Source organism: Pelobates fuscus, chromosome 6 (genome assembly GCF_036172605.1).
Source record: "Pelobates fuscus isolate aPelFus1 chromosome 6, aPelFus1.pri, whole genome shotgun sequence".
In the NCBI taxonomy this organism is placed as follows: Eukaryota; Metazoa; Chordata; class Amphibia; order Anura; family Pelobatidae; genus Pelobates; species Pelobates fuscus.
The window spans coordinates 223,825,869-223,848,535 of NC_086322.1; positions in this window are offsets into that span (position 1 = coordinate 223,825,869).

A 22,667-nucleotide genomic window follows, 5' to 3' on the forward strand; every position below is an offset into this window, starting at 1 on the left:
TTCCACTCTCGTGGAACAACTGGACAAACTATTCGCGGGTTTCTGGTCTGCACTTACCCTTTGCTCATACTCTCCAGCTGGGGTTCCGCACACACACACCCACAAACACATACATATGAATATAATCGACACATATACAGATACTGTATATATATATATATATATATATATATATATATATATATTTATTAATTTAAAAAAAAAAGTTCATAGTGTATTATCTGTCTTGGTCTTGGTTTTACTCATAAGTCAAAGTAGTCCCTACTTTCGATTGTAAATTAAAATGAAAAAAAATAATATATAAAAATAACAACTTTGTATTACTTTCCATTTGTCAATATAAGTCATCTAAGTGTGAGAGTAAATGAAAACACAGTACTTCCATGATGATTTTTTTCTCCTCTCTCTACAGGTTGTTTTATCATCTGACCAGATAACCAACAAATGGCTCGCTATGAAGATCATCGATAAGCAACGCCTTATTGAAAGCGCAAGCAGCTGCCTAGTTGAACGCCGGGTGCTGGAAATTGCTGCCGGGAGCAAATTCCTTACCCATGCATATGCCACCTTCCAGACAGAGGTGCCAAAATTATTACCTTATATCAACCCGCTTTTTAAAAAGGAACACTCCAGGCACCATAACAACGTAATCAGTATGGCGTTAACCTGTTGTCTTTAACCCCGTAAGGACCAAACTTCTGGAATAAAAGGGAATCATGACATGTCACACATGTCATGTGTCCTTAAGGGGTTAAACCAGCATACTGAGGCTTCCTGCTTCAAGATTCAGAGAAAAGCAGAAAGAGAGCTAAACAGTGCTGGATTCAACTCTTTGTGGTTAAAACATTCATTAAGAGTGTAACCACCAAAGGTAAGCCAGTGCCCATTTCCATTAAGTTGTTATGATGCCCAGAGTGTAGTGGTTATGGTGTCAAAATAGCTTTACATAATGAATGATTTTCCCAGCATCCATAGCCCAACCCCTCTTCAGCTGCACATATAATATCACTATATCTATATCATATAATCTCACTAAAATATAATATAATATAATAATATAATAAAATATAATATCACTAAAATATCCCTATCCTTTCACTCACCTGTCCCTAGCAACACCATAATTATTACTTCCACCTTACTCCCCTCCCCTCTCTATTCATCCCATGCACTCTACATATACCTTTCCAGCCTATCTCCACCAACTCCTCCCAAATCCTCTACATACATACCCTCCTACAAAACTTTCAAATCCTACTCCCACCTTCACTTCCTTTCTATCCTTCTGCTCCTAGCTGCTGGTGATGTCTCTCCTAACCCCGGCCCCCTCGCAACAAACTCAGCACATACTAACCCAAGGATCCACACTAATCTCATACCCATCTCATGTTCCTCTAAATCCTCCTTCAATACTGCCCTCTGGAACGCACGCTCTGTTTGCAATATAACTAAATCCACTGCTGTCCATGACTTCTTCATCTCTCGTTCTATAGATTTACTAGCCATAACAGAAACCTGGCTCTCCCCCTCTGACACTGCCACCCCTGCATCTTTGTCCTTCGGTGGTCTCCAACTTACCCACAACCCAAGAAACTCTGAATGTAAAGGTGGTGGTGTTGGGTTTCTCCTCTCCCCTCACTGCTCTTTTAAACCTCTTCCCACCCCCCCCTTCTCTCTCTTTCCCATCATTTGAAATACACTCAATTCGCCTTTTCAAACCCTTCTCTGCTAACATTGCTGTTATTTACCGCCCCCCTGGTTCCCCTCTTCTCTTCCTTGACCACTTTGCTGCCTGGCTACCCTATTTCCTCTCTTCTAACATTCCATCCCTAATTCTCGGGGACTTCAATATTCCTATAAACCCACCTTTGACCTCTGCAGCCACCAAACTACTTTCCATGACTTCCTCCCTCGGGCTATCGCAGTGGGCAGATTCTCCCACCCATGTAGCTGGCAATACCCTTGACCTAATCTTCACTTATGCATGTACAGTATCTAATATCTGCAACACTCCATATCCACTCTCTGATCACCACCTCTTATCATTTGCTCTCACATACCCCCTCACCCAAAAACCTCAGCCTAACCCCCCTCAACTCAGGAGGGACCTTAATTCTCTTGATCTCCAACAGTTGTCAGCTGACATTGATTCACAACTGCTGTCCATCCCTTCCCTCTCCTGTCCTTCACAGGCCATCTCCATATATAACTCTACTCTTACATCTGCCTTGAACACTGCAGCGCCACTCCAAACAAGCACCTCGAGGAGGACCCGCCCCCAACCATGGCATACTAAATCAACGCGCTACCTGCAAAGATGCTCCCGTTGTGCTGAACGCTCCTGGAGGAAGTCTCGTACACAATCAGACTTTCTCCATTATAGATTCATATTGTGTTCATACAGTGCAGCCCTTGCCCTTGCCAAACAGTCCTATTTTTCCACTCTCATTAGTTCATGTTCCCGCAACCCCAGGCGTCTCTTTCACACCTTTAATTCTCTTCTTCGCCCTGCTGTGGCCACCCCCAAAACTAACCTTACTGCTGATAACTTCGCATGTTACTTCACTGACAAGATTGAACAGCTAAGGAAAGAATTCTCCCCTCCTTGCCTTTCTGTTTCTCAATCACACATAGATCATGCCTTTCCTACCCTTCAGACATTCTCCCCAGCTACTGACCAAGAGGTGGCTGCTCTTCTTTGCTCCTCTCGCCCCACCACTTGCCCGCTCGATCCTGTCCCATCTCACCTTATTAGATCTCTCTCCACTTGTCTCGTGCCTTCTCTAACACACATCTTCAACTGCTCGCTCTCCTCTGGCATCGTCCCTGCTGACCTTAAACATGCCACTGTAGTACCTATACTAAAAAAACCATCCCTCGACCCATCCACCCCCTCTAACTACCGTCCCATATCCCTGCTCCCTTTTTCCTCAAAGCTTCTGGAAAGACTTGTCTTCACCCGTGTGTCTCATTTCCTCAATTCCAACTCTCTCCTTGACCCTCTTCAATCTGGCTTCCGCCCTCTCCACTCTACAGAGACTGCCCTTATCAAAGTTACTAACGACCTAATCGCAGCTAAATCCAAAGGCCACTACTCCATACTAATTCTTCTTGACCTCTCAGCGGCCTTTGACACCGTTGATCATGCTCTCCTTCTTCAAACTCTTCAATCGCTTGGTCTCTGTGACTCTGTCCTCTCATGGTTTTCCTCTTATCTCTCCCAACGCTCATTCAGTGTCTCCTTTTCTAATGATACCTCCTCCCCTTGCCCTGTCTCAGTTGGAGTTCCCCAAGGCTCCGTCCTTGGTCCCCTTCTATTTTCTCTTTATACTGCCTCTCTTGGCAAACTTATTACCTCTTTTGGATTTCACTACCACCTGTACGCTGATGACACCCAGCTATATCTCTCCTCCCCGGACCTCTCCCCTGCCGTCCTGCAACGTGTCACTGCTTGCCTTTCTTCCATCTCTGACTGGATGTCCTCCCGCTTTCTGAAACTCAATCTCTCAAAAACTGAGCTCCTTGTCTTTCCTCCTCCTAATACTGATCCTCCTCTTTCGCTCTCCCTCCAAGTTTGTGGTACCAACATCAGTCCATCCTTGCAAGCGCGCTGTCTTGGCGTCATACTTGACTCTGGTCTCACCTTTGAGCCTCACATCCAGCATGTTGCCAAATCCTGTAGATTCCATCTTAAAAACATAGCCCGCATCCGCCCCTTTCTTGCACCAGATACTACCAAGGAGCTTGTCCATGCTCTAGTAATTTCCCGCATGGATTATTGTAACCCTCTCCTGATTGGTCTCCCCAATAGCCGTACTGCACCCTTACAGTCCGTAATGAATGCTGCTGCTAGATTGATTTTCCTCTCTAGTCGTTTCTCTCACACCTCACCCCTCTGCCAGTCCTTACATTGGCTTCCTGTATGCTATAGGAGTCAATTCAAGGTACTAACTCACACCTATAAAGCACTGAACAACTCTAGCCCCTCTTATATCTCCTCACAGATCCATAGGTATGTCCCTTCTCGGTCTCTCCGTTCTGCCCGTGACCACCTCCTGTCCGTTGTCCGCACTCGTACGGCCAACTCGCGCTTGCAGGACTTCTCGCGGGCGGCTCCCTTCCTATGGAATAGCCTGCCTACCGCCATCAGACTCTCCCCTAGTCTTGCATCTTTTAAGAAGTGCCTTAAAACCCATCTCTTTAGGAAAGCTTATGGCCTCCAAGACTAACCCTTACCTCACATACCTGTCTCTTGCCCTCTCCAAAAGGGCAGCCCACCTTATTTGATTGTAAATTCCTGTCCTAATGTGTTTTACACCCCACCTCCTATAGAATGTAAGCTCGTTTGAGCAGGGTCCTCTTCAACCTATTGTTCCTGTAAGTTTATTTGTAACTGTCCTATTTATAGTTAAATCCCCCTCTCATAATATTGTAAAGCGCTACGGAATCTGTTGGCGCTATATAAATGGCAATAATAAATAATAAATAAATAATATGAAAAAACACGTCAGCATTTACACATAGAAACATAGAATGTGACGGCAGATAAGAACCCTTCGGCCCATCTAGTTTGCCCAATTTTCTAAATACTTTCATTAGTCCCTGGCCTTATCTTATAGTTAGGATAGCCTTATGCCTATCCCACGCATACTTAAACTCCTTTACTGTGTTAACCTCTACCACTTCAGCTGGAAGGCTATTCCATGCATCCACTACCCTCTCAGTAAAGTAATACTTCCTGATATTATTTTTAAATCTTTGTCCCTCTAATTTATGACTATGTCCTCTTGTTGTGGTAACACATTAGAACCAAACCAGGATGGCAGTCACTGGCTGAGAGAGCTCAGTATGAGACGATTGCTGTGTGAGATTTCTATGTCTATACACAGCTATATAATGGACTCTCTGCAGCTTTAGATTTTATGCCTGATGGGGATTAAATCATTATTTTCATTGGACTGTTTAGAGATTTGGGAGATCTCAGCATTTCTTAGTTGAAGAGAATGTAACTTCAGAATAATCACAACGTGGAGTTGACTCCAAATACATCTATTTTTTATATATGTTTGGATTTATTGTCACCATACAAATGCTTCCTGGGATGTTTTCGAGTTTGCATTTCCACCAACCTTAGAAAGAGTACTTGGGGCCCGTTGACTATTAATTGATATTTTCTAAGTTTCCCTGACATTATAAAAGGCATGTCAGATCACCATGGGTTTTTGGAACAGATATCAACAGAGCCGGATAAAGACTGCCCAGGGCCATAACCTTTACAATAAAATCGTGTTAGCAAAGATGTGGAATGCAATGACTCGAATACATTATTATTATTATTATTATTGTAGGCATTTATATAGTGCCAACTTTCCAGCTCTTTACACTATAATAAAAAGAGGAAATTTAACAATAAATGAGACAATCACAAAATGTTAGAGGAACAGTAGTCGATGAGGACCATGCTCAAATTAGCTTATAGTCTAGAGGACATTGGGTATAAAAACACAATAGGAAGACTATCAAGGGGGATAGCAACCAGACAACAAGGTGGGAAAGTAGCAGAAGAGGTGAGAGTGGAGTCTGGCCCTTTAGGAGAGACAGGTTTGTGAAACAGAAGTTACTCTGGCCTTTATAATTATTTCTAATTATATATTACAGGTTCTATATTGTTCCCTCCAGAACCTGTAAAAGTAGTTTACCTCTAACCAGTGGCAAGATGATCTCCTCCCTGCAGCTCTGCTCTGCTCTGCCTCGGGTAGATGATCTCTATTGAGAAGCACTAAAGAAGTACAGGTCCATGGAAATGCTTCTCACACAGAAGCACTGAATTCAATGTTTCTCTGTGAAAAGTGTCACATCTGCTCTTTCCTAATGCACAGTGCAATCAGGAGGGTGCAACTTAGTAGCTTTATAAAAGAACAGATTTCTCTTGAAATCAATGTTTTTGTAAAGTAAGAAATGGACAGCAATGTGAAATGCCTTAGGTGTTTGGAGTGTTCCTTTTAATACATTTAGAACCTTTGTATGTTTGATTTTTATTATTATTATTATTATTATTATTATTATTATAATTATTTCCATAGCACTGGTGTGTAGCCAGCAACCACATTACTGCTATACAGAATGAAACTATACTCTAAATAGTCTAACCTTTATTCTGCTGCATTTTCTTAATCAGGACCGCCTTTTCTTTGCCATGGAGTATTTAAGCGGAGGCGACCTCTATGATTATCTTGATAAGAATGGAAGACTGGATCTCAGCACCACAACGTAAGATAGCGTCTTAAAGTCATAGAAGGCGAAGGGAGTATGGAGTAAAGACTTTTGCAGGATAGAATACAGGGTGCAGCAGAACCGATTAAGCAGTTTTGAGGGGTTATAAGAAATTAACTGAGGTATATAGAGAAAAACTGTTTTTATTTTCGAATTCAGCAGTAAATACCATTTTATTTAAATTAAGTTTTGAAAATAATGTCCTTGAGAAGGCGGCCATTAGCAGCAACATACTGTTGGAGACGTTCTCTGAAGTTTTGTACCGCTCGTTCACACATATCGCGGGGTATGGCGTTAACTTCTTCAATAATCTGCTCCCTTAGCTCTGGTAGGGTGTGAGGGCGATGTTTGAACACTTTTTCCTTCAGACATCCCCAAAGAAAAAAATAGCAAATGCTCAAATCTGGTGACCGTGCCGGCCACGCCACATCACCCCTCAGAGAGACCAGACATTCGGGAAACCTTTCTTTCAAAACATTGAGTATATTACAGGCTGTGTGGGCTGTAGCCCCATCCTGTTGGAACCAGAAATCCCCCAATTCCTCTTCTTCAACAATCTCTTCCATTCTGGCCTGCAGAAAAATTTCCAGCATTGAGACATAACGTTCAGAATTCATGGTCATGCCTTCACTAGTACGGGCCTATCACTCCGTATTGTGATACACCACACCGTTAGTTATGGGGAATGTAGCGACCTTTCATGAATCATTCGGGAAACCGAGTTATTTTGAGCCCAGTAGCGGAAATTCAGTTTTTTCACAGCTCCACTGAGATGAAAATGTGCCTCGTTGCTACTGAAGAAAGCGGGACCTGTGCAAGCATTTGCTCACACAGATTTCTGCAGTTGGCGTAATCTGCTATACTCAAATCTTGAGCCAACATTATCTTGTAGAGACTAAACTGCAAATATAAATGAAGAATCCTCCTCAGACTGCAGTCTGACATTCCCAAAGCAACAGCATGCTTTCGAGCAGAACATCCTCAATTGCTGCTCTCACTAGCTGCACATTTCCGGTGTGCAAATGGACCTGCGTCGGCCATGTGTACCTCTTCTAAGTGTGGTGCCAGTTTCCTCCAACCGCCTAACCCATGACCGAATTGTGTTTGCATTAGGTACGTTATTGCGCGTAATGTTGAACCATCGCCGAAAAGCTCATTGCGTCTCGATCACAGATTGGTTGTTTTCTAAATACGCCCGCACGGCAAAGCCTTGATGTACTCCAGTCCAAACCATATTGGCTACTGAAATGAGGTGATGGACGGAACACAATGAGACTAGGTGTACCTGCCTCCACCCACCACAGCCCGAGCATTGACCCCTCAAAACTGCTTAATCGATTCTGCTGTACCCTGTATTTACTAAATAAATTATAAGGCATTAGGTCTCAAAGAGAAGGTTTGTAAAAGTGGGTATAAAGAAATACCACCATTAAAGGGGAACTCTAAGCACTACAATAATTTCATCTCACTAAGGGTTCGATGTAATATCTTTGGATAGGCTTTTCGAATGATTTAATTTTCTGAAAAATATTTTAATATTTAGAATTTTTTTAAAATTCTTTATTGTTATTGTGCAGAGTTGTACATATAAGGATTACAAGACATATCAAATAAAAGCCAATGCAGCAAGAACAATTGCGATAAATGACAAGCCAAGGGGTCTGCACATTTTACAATTTATACAGCATGAATTAAACTAATTATGTCCAAGTACTAAGTTAAATGAAGGCTGGAGGACAGACAGCTTGTTAAAGTCATGGAGGTTAATAAAACGAGAGATAATTAGCATCGACATGAAAACATGCTTAACTTCTGTAGGTAGTAGAAACACCCTGTCCACCTATGTAAACGTGGCTAGGAGATACTGAAAAGTAAAACTGCGAACGAGGTCATGAAGTAAATACCACTGGTCTGGGGCATTATGATTCGGTTAGCAGGAGTAATGGTAAGTCCCCGAGCATATAGCTTTGCCCAGAACTCCGCACAAATGCGGTCAAAAGTCAGAAGTAGCTGGTCCGCATGTATCGAAAGGCCCGGTAGCCATCTTGAGTACTAGGCCTCGATCTAGTGATACCCCGGTAGGGTTAGATCTTGTCGAGGTGCCCACACAGTGGGGACTGAGATATTCCAACACATTCCAAAGGGGGAAGGGGGGAACAGGGCTCGGAGTCAGCAGGTGTCACTTCAAGGTTTTGTTTAATAGTTGCCCCAGGAGCCCTACTTCAATTTATGTCCTCCTGGGAACAACCTACAAAAATCCTGACACCAAAACATCAAGGCTTGCTTTGCTCCAAATACCAGATCATCAAATCTCACAAATTGGTGCAACACTACTCAAAATCTCAACAGGGTCTACCCTAAGACATTGCCCTCCTGTTGGAGATACCTAATTTTGGTCAGATCAATACTGCATATATTTTTGGAATGTCCTTTCATTGTTCGTTTTTGGAAACGGATACACAAGGCCACTACTTCAAACACAGGTGACATGATGTCCTCCTATCCTGTGGGAATTGCAAAAAAACACTTGCAAAAAAACAATTTCAGAGCATTTGTGGACAGCAGCCAGATCCTGGGTCCCTGAACTCTGGATGTAGACACCTGCCCCTATATTTTAAGGTTCGCTGTATTGGGTGGAAGAAATTAAACAGATGGAGGAAAATACTTAGTGTCTGGCAGGCAGAACGGATAAACACTTGGAAACATGGTGAACTTCCTAACTCATCCTTGCTAATATTTATGGAAGTCCACTTAAACTCTTAGACTTTGCTTTGGAGTTTATGATCGCACTTTCATGTCCTCCCACTCAACATTCTCTTCTCTTTTTAATATTGGTGTTATACCCATTCGTTTCAACGCCAGTAGGGAACATGTGTTCTTGTTCCTGTTTCAAAGTCTTTGCCCACAATCCAGCACAATGTTGTGATAATGTTATGATAGGTGTAGATTGTATTGTCACACTGAGTGGTTGGGGATTGACTTAATGTATAACTTGGGTTTTCTTTCCTTCTGCATCCTATTTCCATACTGTATTTTACTCAGTGTTGCACGGAAAACCTTTAAAATAAAGATTGTCAAATAAATAATTAAAAAATAAATATTCTCATGTAGGCTGACCATCTCGTTTTGTTATGTTTTTGAAATGTCTTATTGAATCACTTTATACCAAAGGTACCGACTGTATATTCCATATTAAAAATCTTAATAAAAATTGATACATGAAAGAAAAAATAGTTTGACATTGAACGGAAGGATGGCACCATGGACTCCAGACACTATGTCCACTTCAATGAGATGATGCAGATACATTGCCTACGGTGTCACTTTAACTCTCTCAAAACCCTGTTCTAGCATTTTATCTGACTCCCCCAAAAAGCATTGCATTACAAAAACATTACAGTTCCATAGTTAATATGGAAAGTGAGACTTTCCTTCCCAGTTTATTTCAGTTTATAAAAATCAATACATTAGAAAAGATAATGGCACGTGTGCCAGATTGACATGTCCCTTTCACAAGGTTTAACCCCTTAAGGACTTCTGGAATAAAAGGGAATCATGACATGCCACACATGTCATGTGTCCTTAAGGGGTTAAATTATTTCTTCACATTTAATATTTGACATTTGTATCTGTCGAGGGGTGCGGGAGGTTTTTTAATCTTATGTGGCATAGTGGATTTCTCAGTTTCATTACAGATAAGGTAATTTTGGTCAGAGTTTTAGTGCACAGCAAGATTTAGAAACACTTGTTTAGCGCAAATGGTCATTCAATGTATGGAATGTGTTCGATCATAACATTAAAGGGACACTATAGTCACCTGAACAATTTTAGCTTAATGAAGTAGTTTTGGTGTATAGAACATGCCCCTGCAGCCTCACTGCTCAATCCTCTGCCATTTAGGAGTTAAATCCCTTTGTTTATGAACCCTAGTCACACCTCCCTACATGTGACTTGCACAACCTTCCATAAACACTTCCTGTAAAGAGAGCCCTTTTTAGGCTTTCTTTATTGCAAGTTCTGTTTAATTAAGATTGTCTTATCCCCTGCTATGTTAATAGCTTGTTAGACCCTGCAAGAGCCTCCTGTATGTGATTAAAGTTCAATTTAGAGATTGAGATACGATTATCTAAGGTAAATTACATCTGTTTGAAAGTGAAACCATTTTTTTTCATGCAGGCTCTGTCAATCATAGCCAGGGGAGGTGTGTGTGGCTAGGGCTGCATAAACAGAAACAAAGTGATTTAAAGGGACACTATAGTCACCTGAACAACTACAGCTTAATGTAGTTGTTCAGGTATGATCTATAGCTCCCTGCAGGCAATCTAATGTAAACACTGTATTTTCAGAGAAAATACAGTGTTTACATTGATTGATAGGAATACCTCCAGTGGCCGTCACTCAGACGGCCACCAGAGGGACTTCCTATCATGCAAGGCCCTAAAAAGGCCCTGTACACGTCAGACGTATTAAAATACGTCTGACGTGTGCAGGAGAGAGAAGGCACTGTGTGCCCGCCTTCTCTCTCCAGCCTGTCAGCAGAGGAGGGGGGCGGGCAAAGACCGCTAGCTGAGCTGTCAGTCAGCTCAGCTCCTGGCCGCGCACACCGCGTGCGTGCCCTCTGAAGTATGTGCGCATGTGTGCGAAGTCGCGCATGCGCACAAGGGAGCAATGACGCTTCCAAATGGAAGCGTCTGATTGCTCCCTGCATGCGCCCGCCTATTTCGTCAATTTGACGAAATAGGGGGCGCGGCTTCACGAGGCTCCCGGCGCTGGAACCAGGTGAGTAAAAAACTCTGCCTGGAGAGTCCCTTTAACTTCTAAATGACAGTGAATTGAGCAGTGAAATCGCAGGGGAATGATCTATACACTAAAACTGCTTTATTTAGCTAAAGTAATTTAGGTGACTATAGTGTTCCTTTAATATAGTAACATTTCGCCATGCTAGATAATGGCATTAATAACATTTCTCCGTAGTAGATAATGGCATTAATATAGTAACATTTCTCTGGGTAAGCTCATTTAAAAAGTTCAGCCATGATACTGTTTTGTGTATGGAAACATTAATCAAGCTGCCTGCTAAACATCAAACTCTTGTCCATCAGATTCTTTGCTGCTGAGATAGTCTGCGGACTTCAGTTTCTCCATCGATACGGCATTGTCCACCGGTAATTAATACTGAACTATTTATAAGGTGTTTTATCTACACTGGGAGTTATATCTTTTTAATTATATTATAGTTTATTGTTTTTACTTTGCTGTATCCACCACTCTTCTTTGTCCATCATAGATGATTTACATAAAGAAAAGCCTCAGAATAGTTTTAAAAGCCTCCCATTATAAGGAGTTTGACTTCCTACCTAGGGTTGGCTCTTCAATTACACTTCCAATTACACTTCAATTACGCTACCATTAAGCAGGAACTCCCGCAAGCTCTCCAGAGCTAAGACCCAGAGTGTAGGTCATTTGCTGAAGTCCTGAAGGGCAGAGCTTAGCTCTGGAGAGCAAACAGATGTTCCAGTTTAGGAATTCCTGTTTCTCTAGCAATGACAGTGGAGGCAGTGATCCCAGGCAAGGAGTCCTAATTTTCCAAACCGATTTAACTCCTTACCATTAAGCAAGCTGTAGTGGTTATGGTGCTTGGAGTCTTGCTTTAAAATCATTGCTCCTTCAACTAACCAATTTTAATCTGGACATGTTACTTTGAAAAAACCTAGAGACTCCTCACTGACAGTTTCCTAGCACCATCACAACTACATGAAGCAATAGTTATCCCTTGTTCTCTCCAGATAACTTTGAAGGTGTTCTCCTTTCTTTCTTGATCAGAGCATGGGAGGTGTTACGGTATATTATTTTGAGCAGCAGTTGCATTGCAGAGGACAGTTCTGATTCAAGATATTGCTAGCACAGGCTTGTGGGCAGGGCTGGATTTAAAGGTTTTCCGGGCACTGTAAAATCCTGGGGTGCCCCCCTTCCTCCTGCCCCCCATCTCATGTCGCTGAAGGGGTTAAAATCCCTTCAACACTTACCTGAATCCAGTGCAGAGGGTCAGGCTCCGCCCACGCTCTTCCCCGGCCAACGTCCGCCGGCAGGGGGAGACCTAATGCGCGTGCATGGCAATGGCTGCACACGCATTAGACCTCCCCATAGGAAAGCATTACTAAGAAGCCGGAAGTCCCTCTAGTGGCTGTCTAGCAGACAGCCACTAGAGGAGGAGTTAGCCCTGGAAGGTAATTATTGCAGTTTATAAAAACTACAATGATTACACTTGCAGGGTTAAGGGTGATGGGAGTTGGCACTCAGACCACTTCAATGGGCTGAAGTGGTCTGGGTGCCTACAGTGTCCCTTTAACATAGGGGCTGATTTTTTTTGACACTACTCTTGCTACATGCTCTTGCTTAAGTATGGAAACAAAACTGGTGTCGACTGGCAGACAATAATATTAGTTAAAGTAAAGCTGACTTTGAAGCAGCAAGAGCATATGCATAGTGCACACTCTCTCTAACACTGTGGCATGTTCCCTTTCTTCTACACTCACTACATACACGTTTTCTCTGTCCCAGACTGTATAGTAAGAAGGTCAGGAGAGGAGTGAACCATTTATGCCAAGCTCAGGGTGATGTCTGCACAGTATGCTCTTGGTTGATCATCCTGAATGATTGGCGGGCAGCCTGATGTGCATTCACGCCAGGCTGACCATCTGATTCTTTGTGCAGACACGACCCCTTTTTGGGCATGTTTGTCCCATTGGACGGTACTAGTTACGTGATTCACATCAGTGGCCCATCCTCTTACCCCGCCCACCGAAATCCTGCTTCACTGGACACGGGGGTTAGGAGATATGTATTCACTTGTAAGATGAAAGCGAGAGATTCGCATAGGGTATGTGTTTTCTGATGGCTATATCCTGTAAGTTTCCCTCCAGCACCACCGCCACTAGATACAAGACGCTTGGGAGGTATAACTGTTTTAGTGTTTTCTGTCGATAAGATTCTGGTATTAGGCCCAACATAATTGTCAGTACTAAGCCCAATGGGCTCTTAATCTTCCCTGTTTGGAGGAAGTGACTGCACGCAGGGCCGGACTGGCCCATCGGGATACCGGGAAATTTCCCGGTGGGCCGTCGGCACCTGGGGCCGGTCAGACAGCTGGCTGTGCTGGCAGCCGCAGGGGACGCTGTGCTGGCGGCCGCAGGGTGAGTTGAGCTGTGATGTCTTTGTTCTGCACCCCCGCGCGCTACTTATTGAGACCGAGCTCCTGGATATGACGTCATATTCCGGCCCCGGTCTCATTGAGCTGCGCGCTGGGGAGCAGAACAAAGACATCACAGCTCAACTCACCCTGCGGCCACCCGCACTGAGCACAGCCAGCTGTCTGCCCTGCACGACCCCCTGGCAGGTTTGTCAGTGTGAGTGTGCGTCTGTGTCAGTGTCATAGTGTGTGTGTCTGTGTCATGGTATGTGTGTGTGTGTCTGTCTGTGTCATGGTGTGTGTGTGTCTGTGCCATGGTGTGTGTCAGTCTGTCAGTGTAAGTGAATGTGCGTCTGTGTCAGTGTCATAGTGTGTGTGTCTGTGTCTGTCAGTGTGAGTGTATGTGTGTGTCTGTCTGTGTCATGGTGTGTGTCTGTCTGTGCCATGGTGTGTGTCAGTATGTCAGTGTAAGTGTATGTGTGTCTGTCTGTTATGGTGTGTGTGTGTCTGCCTGTGTCATGGTGTGTGTGTGTCTGTGTCATGGTCTGTCTGTGTCATGGTATGTGTGTCATGGGGTATGTGTGTGTCTGCCATGGCGTATGTGTGTTTCTGTGTCTGTCATGGTGTATGTGTGTGTCTGTGTGTGTTTAAAATATTGTTTTTACTCCCTTTTTTCCCCCCCCACGCCGTACTGGTCTCCCCTCGACTGGCCCTGCCTCTATGACTGAGATCATCAAGCTTGATGATCTCAGCCAATACAATGCTTTGCCATAGGATTGGCTGCAAAACGCTACACCAATCAGCATTGAATGAATGTATCTCTATGGGGAACCTTCAGCGGCTCCAGAGCGTGGAGGCCCTAAATGTGGGTGCTGCACACTGACACAGGAGGCACCTCTTGTGACCATCTGAGTGTCTGTCACCAGAGGTGTCACTAGGAAGCAAAGTAAACACTGCCTTTTCTCTAAAAAGTCAGTGTTTACATTGAAAAGCCAGCAGGGACATGCTACAGACACCAGAACCACTACATTAAGGTGTGTGTGTGTGTGTGTGCCTGCTAGTGAGTGAGCTTGTGTTTTTATGTCAATGAGCTTATGTATATCAGTGAGATTGTTTGTCTATGAGGCTGTGTATCAATGAGCTTGCGTGTGTCAGTGAGATTGTCTGTGTCTGCATGTGAGTATGCTTGCTGTATAATTAAATGCTTTACTCTGAAGGGACCAATATTTCACATTAGAACAAGCAATATATATTTGAGATATATATTACTCAATCATCCGGGGTGGCAAGACATAGCCTTACATATTACATGCGACAATATATGGCGCAATGACTTGGGGCTGGCATAGATTTTATTTTTTTATTTATTTGTATCCCCAGTCCGGCCCTGCTTGTGGGGTCCTACTACTTTAAAGGGGGCACCTGCATTCCACTTTCTCTGAGACATACTAGCCTATATAAGACATTGGTTAAAGGGATACTATTGTGACAGGAATACAAAGCTGTATTTCTATCACTATCGTTCTCCCTGCCTACCTGGTGACTAAAGGGTTAAAAACCTTTTAACAGAAATTACAGAAATAGGACTCGCTTTTTTTTCTTTACAGCGATATAAAGCCCGAGAACATCTTAATGGACAGCGTGGGGCACCTGAAGATCGCCGACTTTGGCTTAGCACTGGAAAACATCCGAGGAAGGAAAAAAGCCAAAGAACACGCTGGAACCCTGGGCTATATTGCGCCAGAGGTGAGACAAAAACCATGGCTTATGAACATACATTAAATGGCTCTGCAGCAGTTAGGCTCGCTATCCATCCTATGAGGAATATATTTCCAAACGGAATTAAGAAATTACAAGTTATTTTTAATGTAGTTCCAGTACGTGACTGGCCTAAAGCTTCACATCTGGGAGCACACATATTGTAGTCCACATTCTGTGTGTAGTTGGGGTGACTAAATGTATACAACCATGAACCATCCCTTCCGAATTCAACTAAACCATTCACACATTTACTCACAAAAATAAATAGAAGATTATATGTAAACCGTTGTTTGGCGAGAGGTTGATTTGGATTCTCTAAGTATGTTGGCAAACACTTTAGCAGGAAAGATCCAACGCGTGGTGTTTTTTGTAAGAAATAAACAATTGAATTCAGGGCTGGTGCAAGGATTTTACGCATTTTGCCTACACCACCCCTCCCCCCCAAAAATGCATCTTCGTCTGTGCCTCTCTTAAACCCCTCTTGAATGTCTTAATTTCTTTCTTAACCCCTCTTACACCTCTTTATGTTCTTACACCCCCTTTAGTCTTATTTCCCATTTTTCTACGTTGTATGTCTTATTTTCCCCTGAGCCCCTTTGTGTGTTTCTTAGTCCCACAGTCACTTTGTGTTTCAATTCGTCACCCACAGTGACAGTCTCTTTTTTTCTGTGTGCCTCTTCCCCCAGAACTTTTACGTGTCTCTTTTTCCTCCACAGCCCTGTGTGTGTCTTTTTTCCAAGCCTGTTTTGTGTCTATTTTCCCCATCCTCTCTGTGTCTCATCCTCCCCTTATCCAGTCCATCTGTGTTTCTCTTTCTCCCCCCACAGCCCCTTTCGTATACTTCTCTTACAGCCCCTTTTGTGTCTTTTTTCACTTCCCCTGTGTATGTATTTCTTCCCTCCTTCACCTCCATGTGTCTTTCTCCCCTTTTACAGCCCCTGTGTCCTTCTCTTTTGCCCTTTCCCCAGCCCCTGTGTCTTTCTTCCCCCCACAGCCTGTTAGATATGTCTCTTCCACCCCAGCCGCTTTGTGTTTCTCTTTCTCCTCTTCCCCAGCTCCTGTGTGTGTCTCTTCCTGCTCCTTTCTAGCTGATAATCTCGCAGATTGCACCACCCATGCCTGTGCACCCCGAGGCAGCCGCCTGTGCCGCCTTATGGTCGCGCCAGCCCTTATTGAAAGGTTTAGCTGACCTACAATGTCCAATACAATCTGCATTAAGGAGCACAGATACAAAATATGTGCAGCATGTTGGTTTTCTTATCAAGAGACATTATATGGTACAGAATGTAATGTCCTGATTCCACAAATAACTGTATATCTTATCGATTCTTATCTTGAAATATACCTGACAGTACTAGTTTATTAAAATAAATCTTGATTTTTATATCTTCAGATGCTTCTCGGACAACGTTACAATGCTGCTGTGGACTGGTGGGCATTTGGGGTAATCCTGTATACCATGGCCACCGGAGAATTCCCATTTTATTGTGGGAATACTAGTGAGACCTTGGTGGCTTCAGTGCTTCAGGATACTCTGAGCTACTCAGAGTGCCTAAGCACTGCAACACAGGATATCCTAAAAAAGGTATGTATGATCAAGTTCTGAATTATGCAAAAATATTTATCATTTATTTCCAATTCTTAGAGATTGCTTCCACAATTCTCATTGGCTCTTGCGTATCATTACTGTAAACACAGATATATGGAATTTGTATCACCCAACATATGGGCATGCAGTTCTAGCTGCAGGGTAGGCATTCCCCCCTCCCACCCCCCTCCCCTCCTTGAAGCCCTGCCATTAACAAGCGGAAGAGCTGCTGAAGGAGGACCAGGATGTGATCTTCACCTCTGCTGGGTGAAGGCACTTCACTTCTTGCAAACCCTGGCTCCAACTAGAATGGGAGAGTTGCCATGGTAACAGCAACAACGCTGTGAAAGTCTGGGCTCGCAAGAATGAGAGGATCAGCCACCAGAGGGGAAGGCTGAGAGCCTCCTGGTCCCTCTTGGCCAAACTCTGCAAAGACCCGGGGAGGGACATCCTTTTGTAAATTTAGGGCCTGGCTTGCCAGACCACTTACATCTGTACCCCCTTAATGTCGGTCTTGGACCCCAACCTGTAAAAAGCAGGAGGGAGGGCAAACAGAACATATGCGCACATTACAGACTGCCAGCAAACACCACAGACTGCCAGCAAACATACACATTATACAGAGATGGACAGAGGGAGAGACTATGGAGTGAGGCAGTGGGTATGACACTTTGGGTTACTGACTAAACTCCAATTTTTCACAAATTATAGAGACACTATAGTCACTAGAACAACTAGCTAATGTAGTTGTTCTGGTGTCTACAGCCTGTCCCTGCAGGCCTTTTAATGTAAACACACTGCCTTTTCATAGAAAAGCCAGTGTTTACATTACTGCCTAGTAACACCTGTAGTGGCACTCACTCAGACGCTGAGCACTGCCCATAGAGATGCACTGATTCAATCAATGGTGTATACACAATCCATGGGGCCCTGGTGTGAAACTGATCCGTAGGACCCCTCCCCTCGCTCCCCCCCACAGACACACACACAAACATACAAACAGACAGGCAGGCACACATACATACATACATACATACAGACACACACACACACACATACAGGCATACATACAAACAGACAGGCACACACACATACAAAGACACATACACACAGACATACACATACATACACATACACATACATACATACATACAGACAGGCACACACACATACAAAGACACATACACACAGACAGGCACTGATTCAATCAGTGGTGTACACACAATCCATGGGGCCCAGGTGTGAAACTGATCCGTGGGACCCCTCCCCTCGCTCCCCCCCACAGACACACACACACACAAACATACAAACAGACAGGCAGGCACACATACATACATACAGACACACACACACACACATACAGGCATACATACAAACAGAAAGGCACACACACATACAAAGACACATACACACAGACAGGCACACACATACACATACATACATACATACAGACAGGCACACACATACACATACATACATACATACAGACAGGCACACACACATACAAAGACACATACACACAGACAGGCACTGATTCAATCAGTGGTGTACACACAATCCATGGGGCCCTGGTGTGAAACTGATCCGTGGGACCCCTCCCCTCGCTCCCCCCCACAGACACACACACACACAAACAAACAAACAGACAGACAGGCACACATACATACATACAGACACACACACACACACACACACACTCACAAAAGGCATACATACAAACAGACAGGCACACACACATACAAAGACACATACACACAGACAGGCACACCCATACACATAAATACATACATACAGACAGACAGGCACACATACATACAGACAGGCACGCACATACACATACACACATACCTACACACACAAACATACATACATACAGACAGACACACACAAACATACAAACAGACAGACACACAGGTACACATACATACAAAGACACATACATACATACATACAAACAGACAGGTACACACACATACAAAGACACATACATCCATACAAACAGACAGGCACACACATACACGTACATACATACAGACAGGCACACACATACACATACATACAGACAGACACACACACACATACAAACAAACACACACAATGTTTAAGTCACCCTCCTGTTTTCTACCTTTTAGGTGCAGGAGGGTGACTTTCTCTGGGGTCCAGTGGTGGCTCGGGTTGATGGGAGTCAGAGTTCCCACTCTGACTCCCTCTGCTTCCTCCCCCGCGGGCTCTGTGATAGCTGGGAGGAGTGACGTGCAGTCACTTTCTCTCAGCATTGATGATCTCGCTGTTAAAGTGCCGCAGTGCAGACCGGGCCCCCTTACAATCCATCTCCATTGGGTGGCCCTAACAGGCCACCTGATGGACCCCTTCATGTGCGGCTCCGGCGGTTTGCCGCACGGCCCGGGAAGCACAAGAGATGGCGGCGGGTATCCGGTTGCAGGGGTCCGCAGGGCGGCCGGGCCCCCTAGAGGGATTCTAGGGGGCCCGGTCTCAGCTGCTACCCCTGCGACCGCGGTATGTACGCCACTGGATTCAATGCATCTCTATGAGGAGATGCTGACAGGCGCAGCACAGCATTTTGCCGCCCATGCGCAATATTTTCTATGGGAAAGCATTGGATTGGCTGATAACATCAAATGTGATGATCTCAGCTATATAGGCAGAGCCAGTCACTGAAAAAAAAGGTACATTTAATACCTGTATATAATAACAAACTGCAAAGGGGTCGGAAACCTAAAGAGAGTTTTATACCGCGCATCATGTAACGCTTACCATTAAGATGTAACACTATAAACAGTGTAGTTTTGATATAGCAGCTACCAGGTCAATCTGAATGGTTTCTGTCATAGTAATGAAATAACATCTCCCAATAGGAGGCTGCAATTGCTAACCTATCTTTTCAATGTTGCACCAAGCTGAAGCTGGTGGTAACTGGACTGAGTTAGTGAATGTTTTTGGCCAGGTGATACTTTTTTTTCATATTCAATGGAAACCAGGTGTTTTTCTCCTGCTAATCTCTATAGAAAGCGTTACTAGTAGTGATGTCCCGAACAGTTCGCCAGGAACTGTTCGCTGGCGAACATAGCTTGTTCGTGGTGAACGCGGCGGGCGAACATATGCGATGTTCGGTCCGCCCCTATTCGTCATCATTTAGTAAACTTTGACCCTGTACCTCCCAGTCAGCAGACACATTCCAGCCAATCAGCAGCAGACCCTCCCTCCCAGACCCTCCCACCTCCATGACAAAAATTATTTGACAACATGCAAAATGTCTGTCAGTGTGAAGTTGGACACCTTGTACTTTGCAGGATTTGAGACTTTGCTTTCTGTTAGAGATATTTGTATTATCAGTTATATCAATTGCGGTTTGCTTTTTGTTTTTTTAATAAAGGTAATTAAAAATTTATTTCACACACTCTTCTGTTCCTCTTTACAGCTCCTGCAAAAAGAACCTGCCATGCGGTTGGGGCGAAAAGGCCTAATCCGTTCTCACAGCTTCTTCCAGTCTATTGACTGGGAGGAGTTGGAGGCCGGACGGGTAGAGCCTCCCTTCACGCTAAGTACAGTAAGTACATTAACAGAAAAGTTAAATATAAAGCAGTTTATAAATCTGCCTATAAAATCTTTAAAGAGAGAAAATGGCCATTGAGGCGGGTGATGCCATTTGGTGGATGTTGTTGTTATTTGACCGGCTGGTTATCTGCAGATTCTATATCTCCTGCTACCTAAAGATGTTGCTACATAATAACATGAGCTTTACATAAGCATTGGATGTATATATTTTTAATTTACCAATACTGTAAAATATTTGATGACATCTTAAACTGGGAATTGTGAGGAATTTTTAGAGGATTATTTTTTTTTAGTTTGTCCAAAAAGCCAGACTGGAAAAATTATCCTATTCAGGTATTTCTCCAGCTTTGTTGCTCTGACCCAACTTTTTTTTGGCAAAACCCTCATTAATTCTACATTATTCCTGGTTCAGTAAAAAACAACAACAATTTGTTTAATGAAGCTCTGCTCAGCTCTTAACTACAATACAGTAAAATAGAAGTGTTCAATGCATTGAAAACATCTTAAAAGAGAGATTATACTGATTTTTCCTTCCTAGTTGACAGGAAATTATCTATCCTTTGCTTCATATTTTCCCTCACCGGCCCTCCACCTGTAAATATTTCCTCCTTTACATTTCTTCCCCCGACTCCTCACCATTTTGTCGTTTTTCATTCCTTCTTATTACCTCTACCCATCTTTGTGTCCTTAATTTCCCCTTATGTTTTCTTTTAACTCCCAAGTGCGGCATTATATAATTTATCTCGATATTGTTGCATATTTCTTCCCAGCATATTATATATAAAAATATGTTCATACATAAATTACAAATTTAAAGACAAACAGGCATGGGGAAATGTTTGAACTGGAATGAGAAAAGACTGAAGCACATGATTATGCGCAGTGCTCTGTGGTATGCTAAAAAGTGTATCTCTCGTCACATTGTAGCCATCTATGGACGAAGTGAAATCAGTGGTGATGCAGGACAAAGCCTTATCATCGGCAGAACCCCTGAAAACACCTGTTGGGCCAGAGAACCTGAAATTATTCTGTGGTTTCTCTTTTATTAGCCCGCAATTTAACATCTCATCCCAGTCCACAGCAGCAACTCCGTTGTAGAGAATCAACATCTGCTCTCTATGGCCTGACTACAGTGGACATTGCCAAGGTAAGGTAAATGCTGAAATATAGATAAATTGGAAATACATATGTATTACAATCATATTAATTAAAATATATAAGACAGGCCTTTTGGGGGGCATTGCTGCTGTTAAATCAGTTAGTAAATAGCATTTTGGTGTAACTCAGCATTTTGGTGTAACTCAGGTGATGCAAATAAATAAATAGTTGAAAAATTCCAATCCAAGCAAAATGATGGTTCTATGGAAACCGAGAAAAAACAGTCACACCATTAGCTATTTACTAAATGGCATGGCAAATTTACAAGCGTAAAATAACATGTTTTTAGCATAAATGTCATAGAGACCTGCTTTCTTCTGTGGTACTGAAACAGTGATAAATTAACAGAATCTTTGATAATAAAGTCTTTGAAACCCCACCATAGAGAGCTGATGGCAAGACTTGCCCAAAAATGTGGTTACATGTAAAGTAATAATCTTGGTTGAATGAGAGACCTGTTACTCGACTATGATTGGTTAGCTTTATAAGTCAATCGTAGGAGACTAAAAAAAATATTCAAGCTTTACAAAGCCCTGTTTACCACCCAAGGATTAAATGACCAGAGGCTACTTTTGGCATCCTGCCGTGGGAAGTTAACCCAAGCCAGCAGAGGAACTTGTGGTGAGACTCCCTTCAGAGTTCCCAAAGACATAACTGAGATGCTGTTTAAATTAACCCATGCTTTGCAGTAACACTTAAAAATAAGGTCTTGCATTTGTATACCGTACGTTTTTCTTTTTTAAGTTTTGCATTATACCTGCTGAATAAACTGTTATTGTAACACCATGGGTACCTTTTATTCTGTTTAAGGTACATCAGCATCCATCTCTCGAAGGAGAAGACTGGTAGTGTCCATAAGACAAACTGTTGGTAACATATATAAGAACTTGTTGTATTTATCATAATAGTAATAGTGTAAGTTTTAAGAGCTCTGGCTATTGTAGAGATGCATAACAATACTCACATGTCACACTTTCCCCCCAGACAAGCTCATTTTTTTTAGGCAGAAGAAACAAAAATTAAAGACATTCAATCAAGACTCTGGTCCCATAGTGTTACAAGGGACAGTAGGAGTAGGTACTCTCTGACCCTCAATTTGGATTAAGGGGATTGGGGGGACTA